At 41.9% G+C, this 16,964-nt stretch overlaps 1 protein-coding gene across 2 annotated transcripts in view; it reads left to right on the top strand.

Annotated features, from left to right (window-relative positions):
• LOC121917286 (tyrosine-protein kinase Yes) overlaps positions 1 to 16,964 on the top strand; it is a 35,651-nt gene that overhangs the window by 590 nt on the left and 18,097 nt on the right. The window lies entirely within an intron of this gene.

Genomic DNA, 16,964 nt, shown 5'->3' with positions numbered 1-16,964 from the left:
GAGGGGCTCGCCTTCCCCTGTATATATGTATGTGCATATGAATGAGAGGGGCTCGCCTTCCCCTGTATATATGTATGTGCATATGAATGAGAGGGGCTCGCCTTCCCTGAATATATACATACAGTATACGTTTGTGTGTGTGTGTGTGTGTGTGTGTGTATGGGGCATACCTCCCCCTTTGGTTCTTTCCTCCCCGCTCCTGAAAAGACTGGGCACCACAAAATGGAGGGCATTTGACACAAATGGAGGACACGGCAGCCTGTAGAAGCTAGGAATGCAAATATAAAGTACAACCCATGCTCCTTTAGGCATGCTCAAAATGGAGGGGTGGCCAGTATTCAGGGATCAGTACCAAAAGAGATCTTGTGGCACCTTTTGAGAGTAAAGGAAATTGGCAGCAGGAGCTTTCCTAGGCTTTGTGCTAAAAGCACTAAATGCATATGAGGAAATAGACTGAAGTCTACGAAAGCTCATGCTGCCAATTTCGTTCTTTCAGTTAGTCTCAAAGGTGCTACAAGATCTCTCTATGTACACTATTCAGGGTTTCATTTCCCCAGAAGGGGACCAGATGTCCTTACACAGAGGAGGATGAGGTACCTCAAAATGGAGGACATATAAAAACCAGAAGCGTTAATACACACACACACACTCATGCTCCATAGGCATGCTCAAAATGGAGTATTCAGGAGTTCATTTCCCCACATCATGACCAGATGTCCTCATCACAGTGGATGAGGCACCTCAAAATGGAGGGCATTCAAGATAGATGGAGGACACAACAACCTAGAGAAGCTAGAAGTGCAGATATAAGTGTAAATCCATGCTCCTTAGCCATGCTCAAATGGAAGAATGTTCACTATTCAGGAGTTCACTTCCCCACAGGTGTCCAGATGTCCTCAAAGCACTATGAAAAGTAGAACGTTTGAGATAAATGGGGACCTGACCAAAGAAAAGCTGAAACCACTCATATAAATATGAATCCGTGCTCCTTAGGCATGCTCAAAATGGAGGGATATTCAGGAGTTCACTTCGCCGCAGGGTGACCAGATGTCTTGACTGCAAAGAAGACCAGGCACCTCAAAAAGTAGGACATTGGAGACAAATGAAAGACCTGACCAAAGAAAAGCTCAAAACACTCCTACAAATAGAAATTCATGCTCCGTAGGCATGCTCAAAATGGAGGACATCTTGGGATTCTTCCTGAACAGAAGGTTAAAATAGGGGACATGTCCTGGAAAAGAAGGGTGTTTGGTTATCCTGAGCTAAAAACTCTCATGGAAATGTCCATTCATGCTTCTTAGTCATGCTCCAAATGGAGGACATCTTGGGATTCCTCCTAGACAGAAGGCTGCAATAGAGGACATGTCCTGGGAAAAGAGGGCATCTGGTCACCTTGTGTTGGAGTCGATATATGGCACATGTTTTAGTCTCACAGCCAAGGTGGAAATTCTTCAGAAAGGGCTTCTTTTAGTATTTCATCCTCAAGGATACACTTTGGGGGAAGGTTGGGGATCTGTCTCTCCTCCTCCTGACTAGCCAGGGAGATTTGCCTTGTTGTTGTTGTTGTTGTTGTTGCTGTGAGCCTTCAAGTCCTTTCCAACTTATGGCGACCCTAAGGCAAACCTTTCACAAGGTTTCTTCAGAGGGGGGTTGCCATGGCCATCCTCTGAGGCTGAGAGAGTATGACTTGTCTAGGGTCACCCTTGGGTTTTATGGCTAAGCTGGGATTCAAAATTTGGCCTCCCGAGTCATAGTCCAAGGCTGAAACCACTAGACCATGCTGGTCCTCCAGGCAACAATTGCTAGACATTTTGTTTTGGAAAGGAAATAGGAGAGAGGAAACAAAAGTGATTCAAATATCCACATCTCCTTTTTCACTCCCCCCCACCTTCGTTTCCTCAACTTTTAATTTTCTGAAATTGCTCAGGAAGAGTTTCTTCCCTTCCCTTTTGTGTCCTCTCAAGCATGTTGCTGTTAATGGAAGTCGAGATCACTTGATCTCTTTACTTTATATATTTAGTTTATGTCATGCAGCGTAATTCATAGTTTTAAATATAACTTGTACGTGGGCAACAAACATTGTGGCTGTAGCTTTTGTGGGTGGGAAGTTTTTAAATAGAGATAAGTACTGAAACTAAAAGTTGACTCCTAATGTGTACTTTGGTTTCAATAATTGCATTGGCTTTTTGCCCACCAATAATCTTGAGACCAGTCAGGTTCTTGTTGTTTTTGTTGTTTTTGTTGGTATTGCTGTGTGCCTCCAGATCATTTTTGACGTTGACTTTTGACCCTAAGGTGAACCTGTGGTAGGGTTTTCTTGGCAAATTTCTTCAGAGGGATTAATTTGTCTCGTAAGAAATCTTACAGTTGTGGATTCAGTCAAATAACACTACTCATTTAATTTCTCATCAGGGTCTATTAAGGGATGCAAACTTTCTTCATGTTTGAGCCTTTATTATCCAGCATATGGACATGGTATTTTTACATTTTGAAAGGCAGTAGAGATTTTTTTTAATTCACTTCACAACATTTGAAAGGAGGAGAGCCCTTCTTTTCAGAAGTATAAAATCCTTGGTGTTTACACTGCTCATTTCTGTAATTATGAGCATGCATATCTCTTTGAAATATAATGGTAGTTTAGTAGTATAGTATGTATTCTGCATGCAGTTCACCAACTTAATCTCTTGTGAGTTAGTGGTTAAAATATTGGAGTTCACATGGGCAGACCCAGGTCCAAAACACACTGCAGAAATAATCCACTTTGAGACTGCTTTAATTTCCCTGGCTCAATGCTAGGGAATTCTGGGAACTGTAGTTTTGTGAGACATTTAGCCTTCTCTGTCAGGGATCTCTGGTGCCAAACTACAAACTCCAGGATTCCCTAGTACTGAGCCAGGGCAGTTAAAGCTGTCTCAAACTGGATTATTTCTGCAGTGTGTTTTGGACCCCAGATTCAAACGCCCTTCACCTGAGAAGCTAACTGTAAGACCTTACCCCAGTCATCCACAGCTTTCTTTACAGGGTTGCTGTAAACATAAAATAAGGCACTTCACATGTGTCAAAGCAGGTGTCAGAATAGAAAAGATATTCCTTCTAGGAAGAGTAAAAGGATTGAATACTTTCGAAATCGTGCTACATTCTACAGTTTTTAAGTACTTCTGATAAATTTGTTTTCAAAACCTACCACAACATGAATTAGTGGCAGCTTTTCAGTTTATTACAAGTTGTTCAATTGGTTAAATATTGCGACTTATAATTCTTCCAACATTTTTAAAGCCTCTTTTGCTGATGGGATGATGGTTTTGCAGGGCTATGTGTGCAATCTTTGGTTAAGAAGGTATTTATTATACAGAAAAGTATTGTAGTAATGATCAGAAAAAAAATGGTTTTCAAAGAGCCATTGGCACTGTTTGCAGTTACATTTCCAAATACTTCTCATAATTTTTTCATGTTGCTTGACATTTCATTAATATAAGTAAAAAGTTTTCTTTCGTGTTCTCTCTGTACTTAGTAGCTAAGTTACATTTTCACACTAGTGAATGAAAACGATATGGATTTACAGATGGATCCCATGCAATGTTCTTAATAGCATTTTTGTCCTAGGTTTGTGCACATAGGATTGTAACCTTGAACTGCTGCATTGCCATAAATTTCAAACACATTTTGATATTAAATGTTGCAGACCGAAATCCAAGATGTGCACAATGTACCTTTCAAGACTTTTTCTTTCAAAACCTCCTATCATAGCTCCCAGTAAACTATTTGTCCATTGCCCAAACCACAGTGAAACCAGCACTGAGAAGATTCTTAAGTGTTGTGCTGGAGCTGTGATTTTGATAAACCTTTATGCATAAGTAGGAGAGCTTTTGTGGGCCTGAATGCTCTTTGAATCACATCTCTTGTAATGCTAAAAATATTAACTGACATTTTAAAGCTGTAAGATGTCACTTTAAGATTGCATGGCATTATTGGCAAGGATTTTTTAATATGCTCCAAGAATTCTTTTTAATATTTAATTAATGGGTCTTTCTTGTGTTGTTGTGAATGTTATGAATGTATAATCTGCCTCTTAAAGACTCTCACAAATTGATTTGCAAAAATATATAAAAAATAAAATGTGAGTTAACAATAAACAATAACCTTCATGTATACTAAAAAAACAGCATCGCTAAAAACCACTTATTGTGCATAAATTTGCTATAAAAGCCATTTAATTTGCTATAAAAGCCAGTCACTCACATATTTTTAAATATGCATTTCTGAATGAAAATATTTTCAAAATGTTCTTATAAGCACAAATATCAGTTTGTCAATCCTCTCTAGGAAAGACACTCTGTAACTGGAATGCCACAATGGAAAATGTCTCTAGTTATGTCTCTAGTAGACACCAAATTTAAATGAATAACAAACCTCACAATAATAATCTTAAATATTTGATAGTTCATGTTGGTAAAGATCATCCAAGGTTGCAGTCACATTAGGACTTTTCCAAAATCAGCATCTTAAATTAAGTTCTGACTGGAAACCACTGTATGGGAAAGGTGTTACATAATCTAACAGACATTTTCTTACAAGTAGAATGATGGCTGCATTTGGAACTGATTAAGTTTTTCTGTATGGCACATAGAGAGCATAGCAGTATTCCATTCTGAGTGTAAGAAGCGTGCGCACCAGTTACACTTTCTTGAAATACCGCTGGTGAATTAACTTAAAGTGATAAATGGCATTCCTGATAATTGAAACCACTGGAGTGTCTGTGTGTAAGGCCAGCTCCAGGAAGTCCCTAAACAATTAACTTGATTCTTCAGTAGAAGTGTGGCATAATCATGAACAGGTAGTAGATCTCCATATCAGCAAACTTGCCAAATAACAGGACTTCTGTCTGGTCTAAATGTGTCAGTTTGTTCACATCCATCCATCCTAGGACTGTTGCCGGATGCTGGTGCAGAATAGCCACTTCCTAGGATTAATTAATGGAACTGTATAGTACAATTAATTATTATGACCAGGTTGTTTTGACAGTTTAGACCAGACTTATCAAATGATTTCTTCAAGCAGCTTCACATAGATGCTAAAAAGGCAGAATTTGGCTGAATAAGAAAATACACTTTTTAAAGAATGTTGGATTTTGGGTAATTGGAAGATGATTGTATTATTCAGATGCCCTTACCGGTATCTGGAATACCGGTCTTTCTGGGGCTATACACAGAATCGCTCCCAAGTGTCCTCTCAGGCCCGCTTCCAATCGTAAGCCTTGGTATACGGAAGATCTCCGGGCGAGGAAGCGGGTTCTGCGACGACTAGAGTACCGTTGGCGGAAACACCTTCGCTTAAACGACAAGACTCTCCTAGACCGGCTGTTGAAGGACTATGGAGAGGCAATACGAGCAACAAAGAATTCGTTCTATGGTGCTCGTATTGCGTCCGCTGAGTCACGTCCGGCAGAGTTGTTCAGGGTGGTCAGGGAGTTAACTCAGCTCCCTCCCGCCCTGAACCAGATCCTTGAACCTTCTAAGGCCTGCTGTGACCTTTTTAATGACTTTTTTGTGGATAAAACTTCTCGCATAAGCGAAGGTCTGAACGCCGACGTTAGTGCAGAGCCTAGGGTAGAAGTGTCCAGAGCCTCCGCGGACTATGTTACACTGGATCAGTTTGAGTTGGTGAGTACCGATGATGTGGACAAGATCCTCGGAAGTGTTCGGAAAACAACCTGCTCTCTTGATCCCTGCCCCTCGTGGTTAGCGGCCCAGGGGGGACCGGTGGTAACGACTTTGTTACGCCGGATAATTAACACCTCTCTGAGGGATGGGCGATTTCCATCGGATCTTAAATTGGCCATTGTAAGACCGATCCTAAAGAAGCCCTCCCTCGACCCCCTGGTACATAATAATTATCGGCCTGTTTCGCTGCTACCTTTCTTGGGGAAGGTGATCGAAAGGGCGGTTGCGATCCAGCTTCAGGCGGTCTTGGATGAAACGGATTATCTGGACCCATTTCAAACTGGCTTCCGGGCGGGTCACGGGGTTGAGACGGCCATGGTCGCCTTGGTCGATGATCTCCGTCTGGGCATCGACAGGGGAAGCGTGTCCCTGTTGGTGCTCTTGGACATCTCAGCGGCTTTCGATACCATAGACCATGGTATCCTTCTGGGGCGCCTGGCTGAGGTGGGAATTGGGGGCACTGTGCTCCAGTGGTTCCATTCCTACCTCTCTGGGAGGTCCCAGATGGTGCAGCTGGGGGACGTGTGCTCCAGCGAGCGGGCCCTTAAAACTGGGGTCCCTCAAGGAGCCATTCTGTCCCCCATGCTATTTAACATTTACATGAAACCGCTGGGAGAGATCATCCGGAGACATGGGGCGCGGGGTTATCAGTACGCTGATGACACCCAAATTATTTTCTCTATGTCTCCGACTGATGCAGTGACTGGGGATGGCGTCTCTCCTCTCGTGGCCTGTCTGGAGTCAGTAATGGGCTGGATGAGGGAAAACCGACTCAAACTTAATCCAGAGAAAACGGAGGTACTAGTGATAGGTCCCCCTGGTCCAGGAATGGTGGTGGTTCCACCTGTCCTGAATGGGGTCACGCTCCCCGTGAAGGACTCCGTGCGCAGTCTGGGGGTGCTTCTTGACTCGTCCCTTCACCTGACTGCTCAGGTGAATGCGACGGTCAAGAGTACCTGTTATCAGCTTCGGCTGATTCGCCAGCTGCGCCCATACCTGGCCCAGAGGGACCTTGAAACTGTTGTACATGCTCTGGTAACTTCGAGACTGGATTTCTGCAACGTACTCTACATGGGGCAACCCTTATACCAAACTCGGAAGCTCCAAGTAGTGCAGAACATGGCAGCACGGCTGGTCACTGGTGCCCCCAGGACCAGCCATATAACACCTGTGCTTAAAGATCTCCATTGGCTGCCTATTCGCTTCCGAGCTCAATATAAGGTGTTGGTTATTACCTATAAAGCCCTAAATGGCTTGGGCCCAGGATTCCTGAAGGACCGTCTCTCCCCGTACATTCCGCCTCGCACCCTCAGAACATCTGGGCAGCAACTCCTGAAGGTGCCTGGGGCAAGGTTGGCCGTTACGGCCAGAAGATCCTTTTCCACAGCTGCCCCAGCCCTTTGGAACACGCTGCCCATAGAGCTCCGCTCATCTACCACCCTGGCCCAATTTAGGAAGGGACTTAAAACCTTCCTATTTAATCAGGCATTCCCCGACTAAACATCCTGTGGGCCTCCCTCCTCTCTCGTGGCCGTGAGGTTGGGCTAATGGGGTCTTTTATTGTTTTTATGGACTGTTGTTGTTTTAATCTGTTTTTAATTTGTATATTGTTGCACTTTGGTGCATTCTGTAAGCCGCCCTGATCTATTTGGAAGGGCGGGGTACAAATAAAATTTTATTATATTATTATTATTCTGGATTGCATGATAAAAATTCTTAAAGAATTCAGATGTGAAACAATTGTTTTAATATAAATATGCAACTTGTCACTATTATTGGCTGCATTATTATAATACTTGAGTATGGCCAACATAGTACTGATTCTTAAAAAGGAATTCTGCCAACCTAACAACTGGTTAAATTGATGGAATCCTGATTAAAGGTAGAATTATTTAACACAGAGTGACAATTTGTACTGCAGAAATATCAACCTAGATTCTGCAAAGTGAGATCCTTCTTTACTAGTGTTTTAAAGTGTCCACAAGTAAATAGATAAAAGTTGATCCATTAGATACTGCATACTTGGATTTCCAAAAGCTTTGACTAAGCCTGTCATCAAAGACTACTGAGTAAACCTAGATAAAAGAACAGATCTTTTTGTGAATTGGTAACTGATTTTAAAAAATGGAAGCAAAAACCAGGAGTAAATTAAAAGATGTCACAATGGATAGACATAATTTCTGGGAGTAGGCTGAAATGATCCTACTTTGTCATCCTGTTCTTAGGCTACAAAGAGGAGCTGCTTTTGGTGATTTTTTTGTTTTGGGAGGGGAGTAGGACAAGGGCAAGAAGTTTACTCATTGCTCCATGCTTCTAGTTATACCACTTTCTCTCTTCTTACATAACATGATGCCAAAACAAGGGCAAGAAGCATCCAAATCATTCTTGGATGACACCACATAAACTGTCAGGTTTGGATGTTTAGTAGCTGAAATCCAAGGAAGGACAATCCTTTAGTATTTTTTCTCTATACTATAGCTCACAAAAAAGGGAAAATAGCACTGACACGTGTTGCAGAATAAGACTATTAACTCTCAACAAGATATAAAACAAATGGAGAATAAGGGGCTGCCCACACAGCCCCAAAGGCCCATGTTCCCCCTTGTGTCACCCTGTTCAGACAATGCAAGCTAATATCCCGAGGCCATGAATGAGCAGACTGGATGGCAGTCCCAATCCTGGTTCAAAGGGACCTTGACGGCCAAAATAACATACTGTTTGCCATGGAGTTTGTCAGAAACTCCATCAACACCCAGGAGACCAGATGACAGTGTGCCTCGTACCCTCCTCCACTGTCACCTCTACTGAAAAGACCCCCCATTGCAGTGTCTCACATGGAAAGGGAGTGCCTGACCAAATGGGTGTAGCTAGGTGCCTCATTTTCACGTTAGACACCTTCTCAGTAGAGGCAATGCCGGAGGAAGCTAAGGGGTGCGTGGCGGTAGCAGGTCTGTGGCACAACAGTGAGCAGGTGTGTAAACATTTGCTCATCCCTGCGCTGGCTCACGGGCTTACCCACATTAGGAACTGGATCAGGATAGCACAGGCTTGGCCCATGCTATTTTAGCCCATATGTTCAGCCTCTAAGATGCAAAAAAGCCTTCGACTTCATGAAGCTGAAGACATTTGTGGTAAAACAGTTACCAGCCCCAGTGGCATCACTAGGGGGATGCGGCGGGGGGGTTGCATACCGCACCAGGTGACACCCTAAGGGGAGGTGACACCACGTTCCTCAAATACCTACCTTTGGGCAGAAACAGACTGGCATTCATCTATTTCCCTTTAAAAGAGTAAGAGGTTTTTACAGAAGTAGGAATAGGAGTAACATTAAGAAAAAAATCTTACTCTGGAGTAGGACAAGGAGTAACCCCAAAATTACCACTACTTTCCAGCCCTGGAGATGTGCCTAGCCTGTTCTTGGGTTCATATGTTGAGAGAGTTTTTGATGTGAGCTGATAAAAAGCAAGATAACAATCCTTCATTGAAGAGAAATAGATCTGAGATGCTGTGAAACTTAAAAAGCAGGGTACAATACATAAATATTGAATTCACAGTACTAACCTAAACAGATGGCTGAACTGCAATTTGAGATCTGAGAAATATCAGTTCATCCCTGCTTAATAATTAATTTAGGTGTAATAATAATAATAAAATCTTTATTTATATCCCGCCCTTCCAAAAAGATCAGGGCGGCTGACAATAATGCAACAGGTGCAATTGAATACAAAATTAAAAACATATAACAATCAATACAATACATAGTCTAAAAACAATAAAAGCCCCGTTAGTGTAGACTTCTTGTTTACCATTTCCAAAAGGCTATGTGATTATTATGTTTTCTCAATTTATTAAAATTAATGCTAGTATCATGTTAGTGTTACCAGCTCCATTAGTTGGAAGAAATAAACTATCTGCATTGTTTACTGTTTCAGTGTATGTTTTCCAGTATCCAAAACAATCCTTGAGGATCTTATATCCTTAAAAGTAGTAGAAGAATCACAGCTCAATCGCAGGCCATTGGGTACAAAGCATGAGCACAACACAAAGATTTCTGGATAAGACTCATAGAAAATGAAGACTTCTATGGAGTTGTAATACATAATCACATATATTAGCACAATGTCTGGTAGAAACATTATAAAAAATTATTGAACAATGAATCTTGTTTATGCTTTCATATCTGTTTCCAGTCCACAGAACATTTGTCTGTTACATTATTCTATACATCTTGGGGAAGGGATCCTCTGCTTAATCTGTGGATCACATTTAGTTGGCAGAAATACTTCCAGTTTACCACGATTCTTCGCTAAAGCATTGTTGTCTTGGAAACGCTGCCTCTACCTACTCATTGTCTCTCAGAATAGGGATGATACGATACTGTATTGATGCTCTGGAAATGTAGTACAGTACCAACTACCCCCCCCCCCCCCCTTGTATCCCATTTTAAAACAGTCACAAAATGTTTGGCCAATAACATGTTTTTAAAAATTGTGTGAAAAGTATTTTTGTTTTCTCACATTTAAGGAAAGGTTGTTTCTAATTTAAACTCAGTTACAAGCTCCCCCTTTCCAGTATTCCTTGGAGAATTTTTTTCTTTTATGTTGCTTCCTTCTGATATTTACGTGAATTTAGAGTTAGAGTCATCACTCTTACAGTATGCAAAAATGGCATAAAGGGATAATCTGAGCCCGGATGTGTTAGGTGATTTAAGGAAGTTTCTGCATTTGTTGTTGTGTGTCTTCATATCATTTCTGACTTACGTTGAGTCTTGTTGTTGTGAACTGTCCTGTGAATGAGACATCTCTAGGATCTCCTGTCTTCAACTGCTTTGCTTAGATCCTGCAGGCTCAGCTCCCAGATTGAGTCTAACCATCTGGTATGTAGTCTTCCTCTCCTCCTGCTGCTTTCCGTTTTTCTCAGCATTGTGTTTTCTAATGAGTTATGCCTTCTGATGATGTGGCCAAAGTATGACAGCCTTAATTTGATCATCTTGGCTTCTAGAGGTATTTCAGGTTTGATCTGATCTAGGACCCATTTGTTTGTCTTTTTGGCTGTCCACAGTATCCTCAGCACACTTCTCAAATGAATTGATTTTCTTTCTATCAGCTTTGTTCATTGTCTGGCTCGCATACCCATACATGGCGATAGGGAATACAGTGGCTTGGACTAGCCTCACTTTAGTGTTCAGAGTTATATCTTTGCATTTTGGGATCTTGTCCAGTTCCTTCATAACTGCCCTTCCCAGTCCTAGTCTTCTGATTTCTTGACTGTAGTCTCCCTTCTGTTAAATTTTTGATGCACGTTCTGGGAACTCTTTGACTATTGAAATTTTCTCATTAAATAGGATGAATTCTTGTGGATCTTCCATGGTCATTAATTTTGTTCTCTTAATATTCAGCAAACTTTATAAAGAGTTCTGGTCTTCCTGATTCCTGCACAGTTAATGACCAAGCAAAAAAGGGTGTGAGACAGAGAATCTTGGATATTGAAGCCCCCAAAAAATATAGCCTCTCTTAGCAATGTAGGTAATTTAAAATGGCTGAGCCGATTTAAACACTCTTTTCAAAGAGCAAATTATCTCAAAATACAATTGCCAAAATACCTGAGGGAAGCATTTACCAGAGCTAGATTTGACCAGCTTGACACCATGATAAGATATGAAAGATTCAATGGTATTCCTTACAGTGAGGGAATCTGTATCTGTGGAGACCGAGAAATTGAGGATTTAGCTCATATTTTATTCAAGTGTAATCTGTACCAACAGGAAAGAGATGCTCCATGAGGGAGCTGCAGCAGCCACACCGCGCGGCTCCCGCGCGGAGCAAAAAAGAAGCTCCATTTTGGAGCTTCTTCTTGCGGTGCCTCTATGACGTCGCGAGGCGCCTGGGGCGGACTCGCAACGTCATAGACGCCGCGCGACGTCCAGACGCATAGCGTCCGATACGTAAAGATGGCGGCGCCCGTATGAACAGGGCGCTGCCATCTTGTACGTATTCTATACGTACTAGGGTTAGGGGGGTGCGGAAGCACCGCCCCTTCCTAACCCTAATACGTATAGAATACGTACTAAATGGCGGTCTGTAACCCGCCTTAGTTATGTGGGGTCCACTGGGGTAAATTGCAGAGGTGATGAAGAATTCTGATGTGTGATGCTTCATGTTCAATTTTATTACTTTATGTATTATCATCCTAATGCTGTAATACATTTGTTTTTATTCTTTTTACTCATTTTTGTATCTTAAAACTGCAGTATAGATTTTTATGATCAGTTTTATAACTATGTTTCATTTTTAGGTACTGTAGTTCTAATGTACAGTACTTATATTGTTTTACATTTATATGACATCCATACAGTACTCTATATATATTTCAGATCCTCTGTTATTACATTTTAGCTCTTTTCTAATTACTATAGAATTTCTATAGGATTTTGTAGTGTGTTTTATGAATGAATGAATGAATGAAAATTTATTTATATACCGCTATTCCTATATAGATCATAGCGGTTTACAACATAACTAATACTATTATACAACATATAACCCCAACAGTGTAAAGAAACTGCCCATAACCAATTAAAAGCTATACAAAATACTCCAAAAGACCATTATATTACAACCATAAAACCATACCATTAAAACCATACAACAAAATAGCTGGATTGAACAATATGCAAGAGGGGAGAAGAGGATAATATTAAGGCACATGGGGGAAAGCTTGACGGAAAAGAAAGGTCTTCAGATTTTTCCTGAACAGATCTAAAGAGGTAACAGAGCGGAGTGTTATTTTGTGTTATTTTGAAATGGCCTAAGGGCTAATCAATAAACATTTCTATCTTAATATTCAGCATTAAGCCTACCTTGGAACTTTCCTCCTAAACTTTTTTCAGTAATTGCTCCAGGTTCTTGTTGGTTTCTGCTAGTGGAAATGTCTCATCTGCATATCTTAGGTTATTAATGTTCCTTCCCCAATTTTCATTTCTCCTGCTTTTGAGTCTAAGCCTGCACTGAGTACAATATTTTCTGTGTACACCTTGGTGACCCTAAAGTGAACCTATCATGGGTTTTTCTTGACAGATTTGTTCAGATGGGTTTTGCCATTGCCTTCCTCTGAGGCTGAGGCGGGTTACATACCGCCACTTGGGACGTCCTCAGGACGTCCCAGTTTAAAAAAGGGGCGTCTCTTCCAGACGCCCCTCTTCCTGTTACGGACTCTGTCCATAACAAATGGCGGCGGCCATTCCACACAGCCGCCGCCATCTTGACGTAACAGATACTGTGCGTCCACACGTTGCGCGGCACTCACGAGTGCACCATTGGCGCCTCGCAGCGTCATGAGCGTGACGCCAGAAGAAGCTCCATTTTGGAGCTTCTTTTTTTGCTCCATAAGGGAGCCGCGCGGTTTGGCTGTGGCGGCTCCCTTACGGAGCAAACAGCAGCGCCAGGAGACCGCCGCAAAGCGGCGGTTTGTAACGCCTCCCCAAGAGTTTGACCAGTGGGTTTCCGTGGCCAAGCCAGGATTTGAAACCAGTGTCCTAATCCAGCACTCAAACCACCACACTACACTGCATACCTAGAGATTTAATCATGCCCTTGTTTCCTCATTCAGAAGCCCAGCATTTTGGCACATAGGCCTTACATTTTTCTAATATATAGGATTATATTTGCCTGTATTTCCTAATGCAGATTAAAATATGATTATATATGACTGCTGAAGAAATTTAAAAATAATTGGGTACAATACAATACAATTAACATGCTTTACATAAAAATCACAGAATCATAGAGTTGGAAGAGACCACAAGGGCCATCCAGTCCAACCCCCTGCCATGCAGGAAATCCAAATCCAAACATCCCCAACAGATGGCCATCCAGCCTCTGCTTAAAGACCTCCAAGGAAGGCGACTCCACTACACTCTGAGGGAGTTTGTTCCATTCTCGAACAGCCCTTACTGTCAGGAAGTTCCTCCTAATGTTGAGGTGGAATCTCTTTTCCTGCAGCTTGCATCCATTGTATTGCTGCAGGAAAAGACCTAGGTTTTACAGCATACCTTCCCCTCAAAAATATAATAATAATAATAATAATAATAATAATAATAATAATAATAATAATAATAAATGGTGCTCTCTGTTGGGCCACAGAGGTATTTCTCATGTACATGGAAATGTGGTCCTCCAGATGTTATTGGATATCCAACTTCGGTCATCTCTCACTGTGTTTGTTAGCATCGTTAGGAGGTGCAGTTCAGCAACCTCTGAAGGGTTAAATATTTCCCACCCTGGCTTGGTAGTTTTTATCATGACCAGATTATATAGAGTTTAGATAATCAGGACAAAGTTCTTTTTATTGTAATGTTACACACTGTGGGTTATACTGGGGGAAATGGAGAAATCGCAGTAACCACAAAACCCTCAGACTAGTATCTGGTTTTCAATTCCTGTTTCTGTAGTTTTGTGACAAAGGAAATTAGATAACATTATTCTTCTAGGCATGGCTTTGTTTCTATAGATTCCTAGAGCCGAAAACCCTTTGCTGGGATTTTGTTACGCTGTTCTTGTATTGCAGTATATAGTCCAGCACGTTTCCAAAGTTATGTATGCAGGCACTTTTCTTTCACTAGAGGGTAAAAAACAAATAAACACATTGACTGTTTCCTGAATTTTGCCAAACTATTGGAAGATGGCTCATGAGAACAATAAAAACAACAAATCCTTGGGGGCCGGGTTTCAGGAATTTTCTCTAATTGAAGAACAGATTATTACTTCTCAGTGTTTACCAAAATTAAGAATTTTTAAACATTCTTCATTTGACTCCACTATAGAAGCAATATACAGTACTTAGTCTTTCCTAGACTTACTAGCCAGGCCTATAGTTCTGCTATGCTACCAGCCCACTGAGGCCACCTTGCAACGAATGTAGTCTTCTTAGGATCCTATAGTCCCAAGGTACAAAAACAGAGGAGAAAAAAAGAAGCGTAGCACAAACCCAGAAGGCAGCAGATGTCACCTCCAACCATGGGAGACATGACTAATCACAGTGAGATGACATGCTTTGATACTTATGTCTTTCTCACGTAGATGAATCAAGTCTGGATTGCGTTAGTGGCCTCCTGGGTTTTTAGTGGGTTCTGTCATCTATACCTGTTAAAGAGCTGCTAGGACAGCAAAGGCAGAGTGATTACCACCTAAATAGATGGTCTTGGAATCTTCTTGCATAGTGGATGTTTATGATTCAGAATATTTCTTTGGGTACTTTTGATTTTCTCTCAGTGCCTTTCCTTTATGGAGGAAGAAAGCTTAATGACTAAGATTCATACAATGAAAACCCATAGTCCATATATTCAGGCTATCTTCATGCAAGACAAATGAGATCATGAGTTTTTGGTCTGTAGTAATAACTTTTGGAGTATTTGATACTCTCCAAGATAAGGTTTATTTACATCTGAAGGTCCATGCTTGCATCTCCTTTGGGGGAAAGACCACTGGTAGCCATTGAATGACAGGGCAAATTTCATTCATACAGTTTTGTAAATAAAAAAAGTTTTCTTATGCTGGAGAAAGGGGACAGGAAATGACTATATGTATTGCAAATGTGCTTTGCCCTCTCCTTGCTCAAGTGCTTTGTCCTTACTTCTTTGGTTGAACATGTGCTATGGTAGTTGCTGTTGTTTGTTTTTGTGTGTAGTTCTGAGGCGAGGCCCCTGTTGGAGTTCTGGAGAGGCAGTTGTTTGTAATGTGCTCTCCCTGTATGTGTTCTGAGATCAGACGTCTCAGCAAAGGATCCTTTCTCCATAGTCCCATCATTCTGTTTGTATAGCATGCAACCAGATTCCTATCATCTGATAGCCTGTCGTATCAGTTAAAGGTTCCTGACATGAGTTGATTTATGCTGTCCTTGGGTGCTGAACTAGTCTGAATCTAGCAGTGGGAAGCGGTGATGAATATTCTTTGTTGCTTTCCATTGAATTCAATGGGAAGGTGTTTAAACACTGGTTTAACACCTGGGGAGGAGATGGCTCCTCCTGTCAACCTGCTTTGGGCCATCTACTGACACAGTTGAACTGGTGGTGTAGAACCATTATATGTGCATATTTTTCCTAGTGGATACATCTGTGAAGACACATTAGCATTAAGGCTTCTGCCACATCAGGAAGCTCCTGAAGATACACAGTAGACCATATGCGGTGGCGGTGCCATGCCGGCACCTGCGGGGAAGAGGGGAGGAGGAGGAGGCGTCCCTGTCCCCGTGCGGTGGCGGCACCGGCATCTGCGGGAAAGAGAGGAGGAGGAGGCAGGGGCGAATCCCAACCTGGCGACCCCCGAGAAAGGGTTGATCGACCCCCCCCCCCCCCGCATTAGACTAAGGAGCTTGTCACTCACCTTTTAAAACCGGCTCCAACCTCCCGGACTGGAGCTAGGATGCGGGATGAAGGCAGGGATTATCGCTCACTATTTTAACATTTTATAACTAACATTATTCAAATTAGAACAGTTTTATTTAAGTGAATTCAATATTTAACTCACTGCGTGTGTAACTTTACACATACTGTATTTTCTGGCGTATAAGACTACTTTTTAACCCAGGAAAATCTTCTCAAAAGTCGGGGTTGTTTTATACGCCAGGGGTCATCTGATATGGCAGGTGTTGAAACTTCCGAGCCGGACTGGAGAATCTGCGGTCACCGCATATGGTGGGGGGAGCTCAAAAACAGCCACAGGGTATGGAAAAAGCCGTGTTTGCACTACCGCTCTGATAGTCTTGGAGACAGGGAGGGCTGGGCAGGCAGGGAGAGCTGACCAATCCAAGCAGGCTTTGTATACAACAAGTTTTCCTGCTACATACCTGCATTTCATAAGCATTTGATTTAAAATTACGATATTGAAATCAAATCTGATTTTTTTTTAATTTTTATTTGGTGTGTGTTGGAAGAAGGGTGGTCTTATATGGCGAATATATCCCAAACTCTATATTTTAACTGAAAAAAGTTGGGGGTCGTCTTATACGCCCAGTCATCTTGTACGCCGGAAAATATGGTAAATAAGTTTGGGAAGAGGAGTTGGAAGAGGAGGGATCAAGGCTTCTAGGTTTCACTCCCACGCCCCCACTCCCCGTAACTCTTGCAGCCCATTCAGGGCTCCCACTCTACAGTCTGAGAACCACTGGGTTGTGCATCTTCAGATTGTAACACTTCTGGAGATCTTGCTTGCATTTTGATCTGAAATGGAAACTATGCAAGATGACTAG

The sequence above is a fragment of the Sceloporus undulatus genome, unplaced genomic scaffold (genome assembly GCF_019175285.1).
Source record: "Sceloporus undulatus isolate JIND9_A2432 ecotype Alabama unplaced genomic scaffold, SceUnd_v1.1 scaffold_14, whole genome shotgun sequence".
Taxonomy (NCBI): domain Eukaryota; kingdom Metazoa; phylum Chordata; class Lepidosauria; order Squamata; family Phrynosomatidae; genus Sceloporus; species Sceloporus undulatus.
The sequence above is the reverse complement of the archived record's forward strand: the minus strand, read 5'-3'. Positions and strand labels throughout refer to the sequence as shown.